The sequence below is a fragment of the Rhinolophus sinicus genome, linkage group LG05, assembly GCF_036562045.2.
Source record: "Rhinolophus sinicus isolate RSC01 linkage group LG05, ASM3656204v1, whole genome shotgun sequence".
NCBI classification, from domain to species: Eukaryota; Metazoa; Chordata; class Mammalia; order Chiroptera; family Rhinolophidae; genus Rhinolophus; species Rhinolophus sinicus.
In genome coordinates this window covers 6,715,965-6,733,338 of record NC_133755.1, presented here as the reverse complement: position 1 = coordinate 6,733,338, position 17,374 = coordinate 6,715,965, and the positions used below count along the sequence as shown (strand labels likewise).

Genomic DNA, 17,374 nt, shown 5'->3' with positions numbered 1-17,374 from the left:
ACTCCCCAGCGCTGAGGCCCCGAACTCACACCAGTGCCACTGCTGCTGCTAACGCGGCTCCTGAGAAGACCCCTGGACCCGCCAGGCAACACTTTTTATTCATAAGAAAGAGCAAGCTCATAACTGGATAGTATTACCACGTCTCCACATCCCAGCTTCTCGTCTGTAAAATGAGGGCTGTGGCCTAGATGGCCTGCGAGGTGCAATTCCAGCTCCAACCGATCCAAGATAAAGCCTGCGCTCCTTGATTCTTAGCAGCTCAAAGGGCATCTTTAATAATTTAAGCTCAATGTTCCTCTTCTCCTGTCCTCAAGAACAAAGCATCCCTCCCCCTTGTTGCTGAGCAAACTCAAGGTTACCGTCCAGAATCCAAGGGTTTTGAAGCTGGCAGGATCCTGATTGGGTGTTTGTTCCGATATCCTCATTTTAAAGATAAAAGCCCAGAATGGGAAGTGATTCAGGAAGAGCAAATCTGAAAATACCTCCATTTTAGAAGCAGGAAATCTGCTCCATAATTCTCAACAAATGACAGGGTCATGGTCCCACTTGGCAATAAGCTCCAGTCCTCAACATGTACAGCCTGGGGCTGCCTTAGCTGAGCACTGAGAATTTTTTAAAAGGGAGAATACGACCACCTCACACCTATTAAGATGGCTACCATCTAAACACACAGAAAAAAAGCAAGTGTTGGCGAGGACGTGACTGTCGGCGGAAACGCAAAACAGTGCAGCCACTATATAACACCGTGTGGCAGTTGCTCAAAAAATTAAAACTACGAGTATCATATGGTCCAGCAATTCCACTTCTGAGAATATATTCAAAACTCCAAGAGATATTTGCACACCCAAGTTCACAGCAGCATTATTCACAACAGCCAAAGGGTGGAAACGACCCAAGCGTCTATCAACAGGTGAGTGGATAAAATGTGGTACATGCACACAACAGAGTACTATTCCGCCTTAAAAAGGAAGGAAACTGCCACATGCTACATTATGGATGAACCTTGACGACATTATGCTAATAATAAACAAGCCAGTCACAAAAGAGCAAATACTATACTATGGCACGTACATGAGGTCGCTAGAGGAGACAAACTCAAAGAAACAGCAAGTGCAACAGCGACGCGGGGCGGGGAGTGAGTGTCTAATGGGTACTGAGCGCCTTCCTGCAAGATGAAAAGCGTTCTGCAGCGGGATGGTAGTGATGGGTGCCTCAACACGGAAGTATTTTTATGATATGTACTGAACTACACACTTAAAAATGGTTACAACTGTAGATTGTATTTTACCACAATTTAAAAAAAAAAAATTAAGGGGGTAAAGGAGACTACTGCATTAACCAGAACTCATTTCAGAAAGATGAACAGTATTTGCTTTAAAATTTTCTTTGGAAGACAGCTTGGGCCCAGGAGGCATGGGACGCCGCCTATTACGGGGAGAGCCACTGAGGTGGGCCCAGTTCATCTCAGACATCTGCTTGGCTTGGGGGGGGCACAGGCCGGGGATGGGGGGGACCACGGCTCTTTTTTATCTGCCCCTCCTCCAGGATCTCCTCTAAATAAATGCTGGACAAATATTTAAGGAATACAAGAATAAACCAGCTGGGCACCAATTCCAAAGTCCCACTTCCTGCAGTTTGCTTTGAAGTAAAAGGCTCAAGAAAAGAAGCTCATTCGATTGACCTGGAGATAAGCAGCCAGGCAAACCAGGCTGATGGACTCCCCTCCCTACACTTGCACAGTTAATCTCATTACTGTTATCGTTTTTTTCACGAAGTCACATGATCAGGCAGGGAGGGGAATATTTGTTTTGAAGGAGAAAGTATCCTAACTGCCTCAAGGTAACCCAAGATAAGTAAACCCCACAGAGAACAAAACAAAATGGTTCAATTTCCCATTGAACAGCTTTGAGACACCGTTCTTCACTCACCCACACCGAAATTACTTTTCAATCTATTGATTTTAATCGCAAAATCTGGCAAGAAATAGCTGCTTCACTTGACAGGGCTTCATTTACCACTTGAAATTGGATTCCCCAACCGCAGTTCAAAAGGTTTTCAAGGAGAGCTGAGCCAAACCTCACAAAAACCCTTCGACCAAACTGGGGTTCTCTCAGCTATGCTGTGGATTTTCAGAGCAACTCTGAGGTTAAGAAACAAATAAACATATATATTTCTTATTGCGACATTTTCTCGCTTGACCTTCTGGAATAACACTAATTTTCTGAGGTTATCACATCCCATTGGAATGCCACCTTTCCGGATAGTTTTCTGTAAGTTAGAAAGTATTATACTTACTACAGTACTTGAAGAGATAATACATCGAGGAACATAAATATCCAAAAGTGTATTTCCACCTGGGAGTCTATTTACAGCATTAATAATAGCATGTTCAACTTGAATAGCAATTATTAAAACTAAATAGGGGAATTCGAATTACTTTAGGCCACACCCCTTAGTCATCAACTCAGGAATCAGTAGTTTCACTCATTTATTACACAAGTGGGAAAAAATGATTCCAATTCTCTTTCTAGTCCTCTCAACTATAACGTTATCAGAGGCACCGTATCTAGGAAATAACAGTTTCTCCACTTTAATAGTGTGGGTTTGCTCCTTGAAAACGAAATGGTGACGTGGTGCAACATGTAACATGTCCCACTATTCTCCCTGAGAAGGTGGAAGAGCAGGATTCAGTGGTGGGAAACCTCACCTCAGCCAGGGTCCAGACGAATGCAAAACTCTCCATCAACACAACTCTCAGAATCACCACTTTTGCTGAATCCTTCTCACCTCTTCTTTTCCTTCTACCTCCTTCCCTTTGACACTTAAGTGTCCCGCAAGAGTTCTCTGATCACACCTTCGTCCGTACGTATTTCCTGTTGCCTCCTTCAAGCCCTCACCTGCTGTCCAGCACACCTCATTCATAAACACGCCCACAGCAACGCCTTCTCTTGTGACCTGAACCTCCTCCTCAGCCCTCGGGCTCGGTGAACAACCTCACATCCCATCCCGGGCAGATGCTTGACGACTGTGGCCTGTCAGTTGTCAAGTGGCTGGACAGACCCCTGTCCAGCAAGCCAGTCTGCTTTCCTGAGGACAGCGGGCGGCTTGCTCACCCTCACATGGTACCTGGCCCAGCCCCAGGGACCTGGGAAATGTCTGCAGTCATACACGGCCACGATTTCTTTCACAACTTCCCGCGCTTCCTTTGACTAGATCCATCAATATTTGAAAGACAGGAGTCTAATCTTATTTTGTCTGTTAAGCTAGGTACCTCTGGAGTGACTGAATTAAATCCCGTGTTCCCCCAAAAATAAGACCTAGCCAGACCATCAGCTCTAATGCGTGTTTCGGAGCAAAAATTAATAAGACCGGGTCTTATATATTATATAAGAACGGGTCTTACAGTAAAATAAGGGGTCTTATATTAATTTTTGCTCCAAAAGACAGCATTAGAGCTGATGGTTCGGCTAGGTCTTATTTTCGGGGAATCACGGTCTATATGGTGATTACCTTTCAAAAGTGAAAGTGCTTTATTGGTTTAGAACACATTTCCACGGAAGCAGAGGGTGCACGATCAAAGCTGCCTCCCTCTTACATGAAAACAAATAAATGCCCCAGCATCAAGGACTAGGGCTCAGGTGAAATGGACTTACTTATGGTGACCATGGTGACAGACTGGGATGGGAGCGGTGGTAGGCAGGAGGGTGTGAATTTGTGTTGTGGAGGGGGACACACACGGCCTCAGGGCTGTCATGGTCACACAGGGGTGCACCGTCCTCTATAGTGCTTGAATGAGGAATGAGTTGGTACATAAAGAGAAATGAGGAAATGTACTAGAAACAAATGGAGTAGAACTACTGAAAACAAATTACCCAACTGTACTCGAGTTTCAGCAGAAGTGAACCTTGATTCATCTTTGAAAGGACATCCAGCACGAAAGAGAATTCCAGGCTCTCTGAGAAAACAAATCCTACTGCCTGCCTGATGTTAAATTGTCCCTCAGCACAGCCCTGAGCCCAACCCTTGTTTTCATGGGCTCTCCGGGCAGCTGCAGGTGCAGCCTGGACTGGCTGCCTCTTACCTGACAGCTCAGCCAGCAGCTCCCGGGATAATTACCGGAGATGAGACAGATATAATGCTGGGAGAGACGTAAGGGCTTGGAAATCCAAGAAGGGAGTCTACTAACTTTGGAGAGAAAGTAGTCCTGTGAAGCCATCAGACCCAACGCCATCCCGTTTCCCCTGCAAACCCTTATTACATCACTTACCGAATGCCAGGAAAAGGCCACCAAACCTCCCGTTACACCTGCGGGGCACTCGCAATGTGCAAAACCCCTTCACATAGGAGGCCGTCTGATGCAAATTTAAGCAACGAGGGGCAGCACTCAGGCCCAGCTGCCTCATTTCTGGGGAGGAACCAGGGTCCAGGGTGTGTGGCGTTCGTTCAGAGCAGCACGACCAGAAAGAGGCAGAGTGGGGACGGGAGCCCAGGCTGGAGCCCTAGCCCACCCTGCTCTCCTTTGCACTGTGCTGTCTCCCTCATCTCCTGGACAAAACTGGTATCAATGGGCGAGGCCCAGTGAACGAAAATCACTCGTGTGGCTTTAGCAAAACAGATGGCAGTCATGTAGTTCTAATGTCAAATAGTATTCAGCTCACATTTACTTGGCATCTAGTACTGTAGAGACAGTCATAGACTGGTAATTAATTACAGATGGTAATTAAAGTCGGAATTACAGAGAGGCCGGTCCACAGTCAGGGTGGAAAGCATAATCTACGAGACCAAGCTTCTAAGAACTGATCTTTAGAGGGAGTGAGCTCACCATCGATGGAAGTGTTCAGTGTCTAAACCACCACCTGGCAAAGAGGTTGTAGAGGGAATTCAAGAATGTGATGGGGCTTTAAGTTTATGATTCTATGACTTGGTCATAATAACATCACAAAACAAATACTTCATCCCAAGCAAAAACCTGGGGAGGGGGGCAGAGGGCGGGGGTCCAAGAGGGAGATGGGGGAAGGTGGTAAAGAATGTGTGTTGGGGGGGTGGGGGGTCAACCACAAAAATTTCCAGACGTACAGATACAAAGGTGCACCCTCCACCTCTGAAGTAGCTGGGCAAGTCTAGATATGAGGGGAAAGTGCTAAAATTTAAAAATTGGAAGAAATTTTAAAAAACAAACAAACACAAAAAAAATACAGAAAATGTTCTCTCCCTGGAAGGTAAAACTCGTAAAGACAATGCCCCACACAAAATTCACTGCAAACATAGTTTAAATAACAGGCCCATAAGGCATCTCTTGCCAACAAACAGGCCATGAAATAAAACATAAGAGTCTGAAAAATAGCAACTGCACAAAATTTGGGGTCTGAAGGCCTGGAGGTGATGATGGTCTTCCTTCAACATGTTTACGCTGTGTGTATGGGAGCAAGGTGTTAGCACCACCTGTCTGCGGAAGAAGCCTCACCACCGGCTGCCAGGTCACTACCTCCCTGAGTAAGTGACCTGCGAAATCTGGCTCTAGATGTGATATTTTCACAAGTACTGAGACCCTCATCAGCCATATGTCCTCAGAGCCTCTTAGAAGGTAAATTCAAAACTCTCCCCAGGGAACTAGCAGGTCAAAAGCCCTCTCTTCGTTCTGTTTGAACTGAAGCTGTCTTTGGCACTTCCTTTGACCTTTCTTGTGCTCAGAATGAGTCACCATTTCCTGAAGAGAGCTTTGCCACTAATCCTCGCCTGTGCACAGAGAAAATACCTGTTGTGTTTGTCACCTCCACCCTCACAGCAGGTGCTTAAGGAACACCTGTGGAATGTGGGTTTAAGGCCCACACGGAGCTGCTGGATTGTAAAACCAACCCCACATCCGCCCTGGACGAGGCCTGCTTTGTATTCCTTATCAGCAGCGGGATTACGCATCCGGGTACAGAACGGGCTGCTGCTGGCGACTGCTCTCTACTGAGCTCCTGTTCAAGGGACACTGTGCAATCTGTCATGTCCCAGCCAGCCGGCTACTTTGGTTAAAGGAGCACATCAGAGAGACTTCTAAATATCCACTGAATTTACCAGCAACCCCAGGGAAAGAAAGGAACAGCAGCAAACCAGTGTGACACAAATCTTTAAATCCACTGTTCATTTTCACATACCATGACGGTTGGTACATGGTCCAGATGGTGATAATAATGAGTTAAAATTATTTACTTGTTTATCATAATGATGCAAAGGATATAATTTTCCCATTTTGCAGAGAAGGAAACTAAGATCTAGAGTTTACGTAACTTGCTCAGGGTCCTAATGCAGATAAGGGGTGGCAGCCAGCACTCAAATCCAGGTAAGAAAATCCTGCAAATCATCAGTGTGACTTCACAGTCCCAAGTACACATGCGGCAGCACACACATGCCGCAGGAGGATATAACACACAGTATGTGCAAATATATTCACTTCTCCAATGATGAAGCCAAAATTATCCACTGCAGGACACTTTAATAGTTGTTATTCCTTTTCCTAAGCTGGTGTCTGGTTTGGAAATTGGTCTGCATGCTCCAGCGGTGTTCCTGTGCTTGCCAGTCGGTCCGAGAGCAGCGGACAGCCTCTGCCATCTCCAGGTGGCACACACAGGTAAGGAAGAAGGTGTTCAGTTGAGGCGCACGGACTCGGCTGCACCCTGCACCAGCTCCAAGAATCAGGGGAAAGCCTATGGACCTTGCAGCTCGGAAAGGGGGCTTGTTACTTTTGTGTTAATGAAGAAAAAGGGCAAAAAGATTTTACTAGGGAAGTCTAAGTACTCACAGATAAAAATCTCCCCACTCCTCCTTCTTATCCTGATCTACCTGGAATGTCTAAAAGTTGTCTCTGGGGACAGGTGAGTGACTAGCCAATCCCCACCCCTTTCTACACATATCCATTCCCCACTCACGCAGCACAGATTACGTACACAGGTGCTTCCCCTGTGCCCAGCTCAGGGTTTGGCCCAGGTAAGACTGCTTCCTGTCCTCGAGAAGCTGAAAGTCTCACCATACCTTACCTGGCTCATTTATGGAACGACTGATTACTGATGTCCATTTACAACCTTTCTGAAAACTGAAGACTTTGTTCTGGGAGAGTGAGCACCCCATCACTAGGAGTATTTAAGCCATTTGGCTTTTAATTAGGACGGTTCTACCTCAAAGCCATGACAGAATCTGCCTCCCTGGAGTTCCCCCTCCCCACAGGTCCTCGGAGCCCAGGGACATCTCAGTCTTTATTCTGCTGGTGGTCCTTGAGCCACCTGAGGTTGGCTATGTGACAGCCCTTGTGCACTAACACCCTAGCCAGGCACTGCCAGCCCCCCAGCTGGGCCTCATGAGGATGGGGGTGCCGCAGTCATCACCCCCCCACCGCTGCTCTCTAAGCACATTTGTCTGTAGCTCCATCTGGTGTCCAGGCCCAAGTCTAACCAGCTCTGAGCACAGGTACAAACGTACGGCTGCAGACCACATTCACCTGGAGGTTATGAGATACAGGTTGGTTTTCAACCAAAGCATTAAAAAAAAAAAAAGACAGTTTCTAAGAAATCCCAAAAATGGTATAATGACTAATAAGACCTGCATGAAAATTAAATTGGTTCACAAATAGCATATCTTCCTCTTGTGATCCATAGTAATGGCAAGGAGGAAGTCTTTTTTCAGGGCATTGTGGAGACTTATCAGCGGGCAAGGATGATAAATCACGTGTAAATGACAAAAAAGGGGGGGGGGAGTATGACTTAAGATGCACCGTGATGCAGGGAAAAGAACAACAGACCGAAAGTCAAGATACCTGGGCTTCATCCTGCCCCTGGCATCACACCTGTGGGCAAGGGACTACCCTCCTGGCCAGTTCTGGGCTGCGTGAGTCCATCAGCTGCTCCATGCAGTTAGTTCAACCATCCTGCACACGGTACTTAAGCTTCTTAAAAGGCAAAAGTTCCATGTCCGTCAGTACCCTTGGGGGTTGGGGGAGGGGATACTCTTGGCATATGTCAGGGTTCTTCAGGAGACGCTCCAGTCCAAAATAAGAAAATTGACTAGAAAAGCTTGAGGAGCTTTTAAAAAGCCAGCAAGTCAGACGAATACTTCCTGTCAGAAGTGACGAAGCAGCAAAAACAGCTGGCCCTAGGGTCCCCCAACCAAAGCCCTTTCTGAATTAAGCAGGTCAGACTGTTTTGTACTCCTGCTTTGGGACCAGGGGAGGGGGACAGCAAGCTCCAGGCGATCCTGTAGGAAGGAGGGGACGGGGATGCAGGAGGTGTGCAGGGTCACGGTGAGGAAGTGAGCCAAGCAAGCGGGTGCCCGGAACAATCCAGACATACAGGGACAAGGGAGAGTGGACCTGGGAAGGTTCTCCTCCTTCCAGGCCTCACAAGGGCGGGAGGCCCCACACAGATGCTAGTCTGTACAACTGCTGACACATAACAGATTTGCCAAAGTATGAGATACTCCGCTCTTGGAAGGTTCCAGAAGGGTCGCACTGCTAACACTTTGTCAAGGTCTCGTGACTTCTCTCCTAGTTGTTACATCAGAAAAATCAGTGTTTCATCCCCAAATTGGCAGAATCCTTCTCCAGTCCAGGGTTCACAAATTATCAAGAAACACTGCCTCCTTGGAACTTGTGCCAAATTCAAAACCCCAGCCACAGCTTTCCTAACCCCACAGTTTCTGTTAACACCAGTCACCTATAGAATGTTAAGGTCAATTTAAGATGGCCTCAGACCAACCCAATAGAAAAATGGACAAAATATATACAGTTCACAGAGAAGGAAGGGGGGCGGGAGAGAGAGAGAGAGAAAGAGAGAGAGAAGGGAGGGAAGGAAGGAAGGAGGGACGAATTCATACAATCTATGATATATGAGAAGATATTCAACCCTACTCATAATTTAACGTACACAAATCAAAGGAGGCCTTTCTGATGGTCCAGGTCCAAAACCAAGCAATTTGTAAAACCCCAGGGTTGATGAGAGTGGGGGAAACAAACTCATCACTCGCTGCTGGTAGGATAATTAACGAGGTGAGCACTGTGGCAATGTCTGGTCACTTTCTGCACACACTAGCAACCCCAGCAACTCCACTGCTGTAAGACCTATGTACCAACGGTAATTATGGCATTGATTATAATAGGGAAATGAGAAATGAGTCCTATAGGACTCTAGTTAAGTAAATTATGGACCAGCCACACCATATGATGGAGTATTATGAGACTGTCAAAAAAAATGGGGAGGGAGAGGTAGCTCCACAAACTAACATGAAAAGGTATACACTGAGTGAAAAAAGTACAAATATTTACAACATGAACCCATTTGTTAAGAATTATATTTACACATATTCTGATATGCAGATAAAAATTCTGGACTGGTTCCCATCCCAAACAAGGTTCATTCACAGGCTCACCCTGGGACCAGACCTGGGGATGGGCGGAGACCTTCACATCGCCTACGCGGTCTGACAATTAAGTTCACGAACTTGTTGCATGATGATGTTGCTAACCTTTTTTTATATCAGAGGGATTACTCATTATGAATTTGTACCAACTGGACAAACAGGTAACCAACTTTACTATTTGGAAGTGCTGAAAAGGCTGCGTGAAAAAGTTAGAGGAAAACGACCTGAATTTATCGCCAACAATTCATGGCTTTTGCATCAAGACTATACACCAGCTCCCACGGCACTGTCTGTGAGGGAATTTTTAGCCAGTAAACAAATAACTGTATTGGAACAACCTCCCTACTCACCTGATCTGGCCCCCAATGACTTCTTTCTTTACCCAAAGATAAAGGAAATATTGAAAGGAAGACATTTTGATGTCAGGACATCAAGTGTAATATGATGACAGCTCTGATGACCATTCCAGAAAAAGTTCCAAAATTGCTTTGAAGGGTGGACTAGGCGCTGGCATCAGTGCACAGCTTCACAAGGGGTGTACATCAAAGGTGACTGTAGTGATATTCAGCTATGAGGTATGTAGCACTTTTTCTAGGATGAGTTCATGAACTTAATTGTCAGACCTCATATATACTTCAGTGTTGGTTTCTGAGCGTCGTTTTTTCACATGTGCATGTGTTACTTTAACATTAATTTGTAATGACCTCAGAGAACTGGACGTTCAGAGTCAGGGTCTCCTGTCACTGAAACTGCTGAGAAGGAAAGGTAAGGGGTGGGTGCTTTGATCCGAACGCTCAGAATGCTGACCGCTCAGCTCCTCTAGTGTTTTGCAATGCTCGATCTTACAATCCCATGTCATGAGTGTCCCCGGGTCCCTGCCAAGGAGCACCAAAGGTCTGGACAGTGGGGACGGAGACACCGAAACTACAGGGAGGCCAACGTGGTAAAGCAGCCCAGGTCTAGGAACCCATCCTCTGGCTCTTAATTGACTCATCCATTGAGCACAGGGGTTTGCATCCTCTCTTCACATACCTGCAAGAGTCGTCTGCCCAACTTTGTGTCTTGGTCAAAAAGAATGCCCTGCTTTTGTGACTTTTCCTCCTGCGTGACAGCTGCCCACCCCACCCCAACAATTCATGGAGGGCTAAATACCACCTGGACATTCAAGAGTGCTGCCTACAGTGCAGGGGGTAAGAATGTGGGCTCTGCAGGCAACGGTTGGTGTTCAGGTCCCAGCTCCAGGACCAACCAACGTGTGACCATGAGCAATTACTAACCTCTCAGCGCTTCAGGTTCGAATCTGTAAAATGGGATCATACACAGTCCACTGCACAGGATTGTTGCGAGGTGGTATATGTAAAGTACTTTCAAAGAGCATGCACCAAATAACAGCCAGGTGCTGATCCTGTGGTTACAAACGGCTGCAAACAAAGGCTGCACTTTGAATTAAGGCTCTGGCCTGCACATCAAAGATGTAAACTGCACCTCCCCAAAAAGACAAGGGCAAAGAATACTATTGGTTAAAAGAATATAGAAATCTTAGAAGGGTATGTTTATAGTCCAACAAAGTGGTAATGCATTTCCATTTGTCCAAAAATCTGAGCCCAAAGGCAACCCCAAGATTGCGCAGCACTTAGCAATTATGCAGAGTTCACTGGCAGGAAACTCTCTTGCCAAAGCAATTGCCAAGGAGAACGCCTTGTTGGGTGGTGGTGCCCTGTTACCCCATAACCTATGTGGCTTGTATCTTTTGTAAACCAATGGTGTATGCGTCGTGAGACCCATGAACGCTGAGGAAGACTTCACCGAAAAGAGAAAGCACGTGTCTCCAAGGAGACAGAGGGACTTCCTGGGAACAAGGCAATGGTGTAAATGTGCTCATCCTATCCCGGAAGCAGTTGGCAAACAGGTGTGTCTGGATCACAGGGTCTGCAGTCAGCTGTGGTCCGAGTCAGGAGCACACAGACAATCGATACAGAGCCAGGACTATCCTAACAGCCTGTAGCTTTTTTCTGGAAAGCCCCAGCATTCAGCACCAGCAAAAAATTTTAAATTGTTGCAAGAATCACAAAATTTGGTCAGTAGGTTGAGAGATGGGGCCAGATCACCAGTATGGAAAAGTTCCCAGCTCCTCTCCAGAATGAGCCCGGTCCGTTCACCTCCATCCAACCTCTGAGGGGGACAGCAGACCAGGAGAACCCTCAGTCCCTCCCCTGAACCCTCAAGTTCTCTCCCAGGCAGTAAGACCCAGCAGGTTTGGCCCTGCAACCCACTGTTTTCCACAATGATGAGATTTTTTGACAACTGAGACCTGGGGTGGTGAATATTCTTGCACAGGGTCCCACAGCCAGCTAAGGCAGAAAACACTAAGACTAAATAGAGCCCAGGCCTCCAGACCCACTAAGTTTGGGTCCAGCGCTCTGTCCAGGCCTGGCTCCACGACACCACGTGGCCCTACTACATACAAACAGGAATAAAAGCTCCAGAACACACACAAAAATGCTTGGTAATAAAACTAATGTTGGCAAATATGAAGCATTATCAAAATATAGAACCATAGAACGGGTCTTCCAACATTTCTAGGGGGAAAAAGTGTAAGTGTATGTTTACTTCTCGATTGCTATACATTTTCTTCAATCGCTTACTTTAATTCATAAGACCCAAATTATGGAACAAAAGATAAACACTAAATTTCACCATCATACCCCAATTTAAAAAAAAGAAAAAACTGTTTCAAGTTCCTCTTTTCCAAAACACTCCTACCATCCCAAGAAAACTACTGGATCCTAAAAACTCTTGGAATTAACACTGCCAGTTGTTTTAGTTCAAGTTTCCTGTTTGGTGGTTAAAAATAGGGTTGACATCTGTTTTCTGCAATGATTACCTTCCACGCAATTATCAGCCAGGTGCCTACACTCTAGCACTTTGGCACTTAAAAGTTATTTCCAAAACACCGCTTTTCATCCTACATTTCCCCATCCTTCCCCAAAATAACATAATCTGCAGGGGCATTAGATGGAACTAACTAGGCCTAGCACCCACTAAACTGCAGAAAAGGTGCACAGAGGCCCGGCCGGCGCGGAACCAGACTGTAACCTGAGAACCCAGCCAGATTCGTGGTTTCAGCCTGCCGCCCAGCAGCTGTGTGACCTTGGGCATGTAGGTCAACCTCCAGGCGCCTCAGTTTCCTAACTGCACATCAGGAATCCTAAAAATGTTTTTTAAAAAATGTCCTCGGCTAACGGCAGGGGCTGCGTGCCGCACAGATAGGACCCACCCGTCGTCCCTGGATCAAGCCAGTCCCGCCATTCCGGGGTCCAACCACCGACGCCGGGTCCTCCAGACGGCTCGATGGCAGCCCTGCGGGCGCTCCGAAAGCAAAGGCCCGAGGGATGCTCGCGAGGCAGCCGGATCCCCGGGCCTGTTTCTCCCCCTCCCTCCCGTAACCACTTCCCCCGAAAGGGCCGCGGGGAAAGAGCTCGGTCCTCGGGCGCCAGGTCGGCTGCAGTGCCCCGGTCCGCCCAGGCCTCGGCGCACGCCCCTCGCCCAGAGCCGTGCTCCGCTCCGCCCGGCCCGGCCCGGCCCAGGCAGCGGCTGGGCTCGGCTCTGGGCCCCACGGCGGTGCGGAGGCTGCAACTCACCGCCGGCCGCCGCGTGCGCGGTCTCCTTTGTATGCAAACACCCAGCCCTGCTCACGCTAGCTGTCAGGGCGACCCGGCCCCGGGGGCGGGGCTAAAGGGGCGGGGCGGAGCCGTGCGAGCGGGTTGGCCACGAGGGGCACCGCGAGGCGCGGGCTTCTTGGCCGCTTTCAGAGCCCGCTCGGCCCAAGGCGGTAGAGACTCCCTCCGAGGAAGGCCTGGGTGCGCCAGCCCCTCCTTCATCGCCTACCTTAGCTTTCCTGTGGGCATGGAACCTTAGGCCATGTTTCTGATTTTCCTCCCCCAAGCCAAAGTCTTATATTTAATTCAACAGGCTAGATTGACGTTGACCGATGCTCAGGCTTGCAGTGATCAGGGCAGCCTGGTAAACCGCAGGGAACCACCCCCCAGGGCCTGGCTGGATGGCATCTGGGCCCTACTCTTCCTGAGCATTGGGACTTAGCATGTCCCTTAACTTTTCTGACCCCGGTCTTTATTTCTTCAACCATAACGGGGCAGCTGCGTTGGCCATATGGTGATTTACATTTCATTCATTCATTCATTAAGCAAGTACCTATCACTGGGGATTGTAGCTCTGAACAAGAGAGACAAGGCCCTGCCCCCTTGGAGCCTCCATTCACCAGCAAGAGGCCTGGAACAAATAAAGAGTAAAATAATCTCTGATGGCAAAATGATTTAGATCATGTGAACGAAAAAGGGGTTCTGTAATAATACTGACAAGTCCAGTGACCAAAAGTAACTTCTCAGGGTGATCTGATTATAAATTCCTAACTGGGCAGGTCATGGTGGGTAGGCATGCCCCAGACACATAACTTTAGTAAAAGGTTTATCTTTGCCTTATGCAAGCCCTGTCCATTATTCCTTGTGCATCTAGGTTAACACACTTTGAAATGACAAAGTAATCCTCTTTTTCAGAGCCCTCAGAGGTGTAACTACCCTCAAGGGAGCACAGAGTCTTGTTAATTGTCCTGTAATCCAATCCCACCTTTATGTAATCCTCTTTACATTCCCTCCTTAATTCCTAACGCATAAGAGAAACGGCAAAACTGTCACTCTAGGAGGCATTTTTCTCAATCTGTCGAGATCTTGCCTCTAGGAGTATCCCCTTTTGGCTCAAATAAACTCATAAAAATTCTCTACAGGTTTGGTTGTTTTTATGTCGACAGTCAGATGATCAGAGGTGGTCACATTTGAACTGACATCCTAAATGACAAGAAGCATTTGAGTCTGGAGAGCAGAAACAGCAAGTGTAAAGGTCCTCTGCGGGGGTCGGGGGCCAGGGCTAGGGTAGCTAGAGCGGTAGGTAGTAGGGACCAAAGCTGTAGGGCCTGTGGGCCAATTTAAGGAGTTGAGATATTCCCAGAAGGGCTTAAAACTGGGAATTACAGAATCTAATTTACATTTCCAAAACACTTCTCTGCTGTCTGAAAAATAGACTGTAGGGGGCAGGAGCGGGAGCTCAGACTGGCGGCTACTGCAGGAAACCAGCGGAGATGATGGGGGCTCAGACTGATGGCGAAGGGCAGGCGGGGATGGTCGTGAGAAATGGAAAGACTTCAGGTATATTTCAGAGATAAGCCCCATGGACTGGCTGACATATAGGGTGTGACACGATGAAAGGAAGGAGAATCCAGGGTGAAATCTGCATTCAGGGCTTGAACCACTTGAGGGACACTGGTGCTCCTTACTAAGATGCAGAAGGAAGAGGGAGGAGGTGGACTTGAACGGAAATTCAGGCTCTAAGTTTGAGATGCCTTCCGGCCACCCCAGCGGAAATGTCGGGAAGGCTTCTGGAGCTCAATGGAGAAGCTCCAGGGCTGGCTGGAGTTTGGGGCTGCCGCCTCGGGAGTTTTGCCCAGGTGATGCATCTTCCATCCGACTGGCCATGTGTGGATGTCCTGTTAGCTAGTCTTGGGGAAACTCCCAGCTAGGCAGCCCGTCTCCCATGAAAGCAGGTGACCTCCTCCCTGCTGGCACTTCAGAGGAGGGAGCTACACAAGGCGATCAGCATTTATAAGTGAGATCCCTCCACTAGTTTCCCCGAGACCAGAGTTCAGAATGTAAATTGCAGGGCCCCAGAAGGAAGTCTTGTGTTCTCCTCTCTACTCCCCTCCCTCCAGGGAGCATCTGGCCTTGGTGTCAACAAGCAAGTCTACCCTACAAGGAAAGGCTTTCTGGAAGCAAAGTCCAACTTCAGGCCACTTAAGTGAAGCATTTGTTTAAAATAAACCTTGAATTATTAAAGCTTGGAGACTGTAAGTCTAAAAACAGAAAATCCAGTCCAAAGCACTCATCCTACAAATGACGAACATGGGGGCAGAGTGGGGTTGGGGTTCACCCAAGTCGGCTCATCTTAACAGGATCCAGCTAGACCCCAAGCTAGTGAGGTCTGATGAGTGCCCAGCTTAACCTGCCACCTCAGGGAAAGCACTTTCCCTGCCATCTCTGGTACTGCCACAACATCTAAACAGGGCCAGACTAGAAGGGGGGAATTTTTTCAAACAAGCAATTAGGAGAAAACACACACTAGGCTCATATTTCACCATAAACTAAATTGGATTCAACAAAGCCCTGGCACTTCTGATGGGCCTTGTCTGGAGTCCCCCTAGGAGGGCCCTTGCTGTGTTGTCAGCAACTGGGTAGTAAGAGCTGTGACTCAGCCACAGTGGCTGAGGTGATCCCCTTGGCCAATCCCAGGACCTGCCGTTTTCAGCCCAAGTCAGAAGAGAAGTAGGAAGAGAAGAAGGAACAGGATGAATAAAACTTGCTCTAGCTGGCTAGAGGAGGAAGGAGGGGTGAGTGATGCCAGAGCAAAGCAATGCAGGCATCCTTGATTCTATAGACTCAGTTTCACAATCTGGAAAGTGGGGTGGGGGAGGCAGATGCTCAATCCATAGATCCATTTTAAGGATGCAAAAGGCCATCATGTAAATTACATAGCATGAGTGCTGCTGCCTTGAAAGATTTTTAAATTCTAGAACCCTGTACATTGAGGAGTGGTGATTCCCAGAAGGATTTGTTCAGTGCTTAGCCCAGCTCACCACCCTCCAGGACTCAGATGGCTGCTGGCCGCCCTCTGAGGAGGGACACCCAGAGAACACGGTATTGCTAAGGAGGTGTAAGGCTAAACAAGGACTAGTCCTCTGCATATAAAAGTGACCAGAGTGGTGTAAGCAGCCCTGTTATCTGAAAACCTCCCCACGTTTAGCCAGTGACAATGACATCATTTTCTTGGGAGGAGAGGCAGGAGGATGACCATCCCCATCAAATACTGTAGGTGGGTACACAGTGGACTGGTCTCCTGACAAGTGAGAGGTGGCCTCGGTGGTTAGCTCTGTCACTGCCCCGGCAGAGAGGATCACAGAGAGGTGTTCCTGCAGAGGGCAGTGTTCAGTGAAGTGAACAACGACTTATTTGTCTCTGGCAGCGCAGGGCTTCCAGGAAGGGAGGGGATCTTCTCAGGATCCAAGGCCAGTCTTTGGCTGGGGCCCTTGAGGAGGTGACTTCAGTGGGGACAGTGCCTTGTTGAAGCGTCAAGGTGGGAACCAGCGATCCCTGGTGCCACCTCACTTCCTCAGAGGGCAGAGGACAGAGAAGCCTGGAAATCCACCAGGGGTGGACCAGGCCCCTGGATGCCGGTGGGCTGGCCGACCAAAGCAAGTTTCATGGGAGAAGACGTGGGTACAAGAGGCCCTGGGCTCCATGGGGAGAGGAGCAGGGGGGAGGGTAAACCAGGGGGAGCAAATGTCTAGAACCAAAGCACAGAGGGCCTATCCCCAAATTAGGGTGAGGATCGTAGATTAGGGCTGAGGCGTGCAGAGGGAAAGAAGTCACAGGGAGATAAAGGGGAGAGGCTTACAGTTGGCCATAGCGGGATCTTGGTGACCACACCACCCCAACTCACCCTAACAGATATATTAATTAGGAAGCCTTGAGTACCCTCCCTCGGCCATGTGCTGAGCACAGCCAAAGACTCATGGGACCCATGCACACAGCGCAGCAGGGAAGCAAGGAAACTCCCCAGGCTTGGGGCAGAGAGAGCTGCACTCACGGGACCCGCTGTGCCCAGTGGGCCCACGCTACCTCACCCACTTGGACAGCAGCCACCACCCGTCCCTCGCTCAGTCACAAGCCCTTGGCTTCGTTCAACCCTCCTCTGTTGAGTGTCTGTCCTGTGCCAGGCCCTGTGTGGAGTGCTGGGGGCTCCACTGGGGGGAGCAAACCAGACAGGGCCTCTGTCCTCAGTCAGTGTATGGTTGGGGCAGTAATCACGGCCAATTACATAAATACATATAAAAACTGTCAACCTGCTCAGCATCGCT

At 48.3% G+C, this 17,374-nt stretch overlaps 1 protein-coding gene across 13 annotated transcripts in view; it reads right to left on the bottom strand.

Annotated features, from left to right (window-relative positions):
• Positions 1–17,374, bottom strand: part of LPIN1 (lipin 1) — a 111,421-nt gene that overhangs the window by 55,298 nt on the left and 38,749 nt on the right. For 4 of the 13 annotated variants that reach the window (XM_074331700.1, XM_019751379.2, XM_074331702.1 and 1 more), the window contains exon 1: positions 13,035–13,123. The exons of 8 other annotated variants lie outside the window; for them this stretch is intronic. The gene's annotated coding sequence lies outside the window, so the exon portion shown is untranslated. Of the gene's footprint in view, positions 1–12,670; positions 12,824–13,034; positions 13,124–17,374 lie in introns of those variants that run through there. One more of the 13 variants, XM_074331705.1, reaches the window with a different exon arrangement.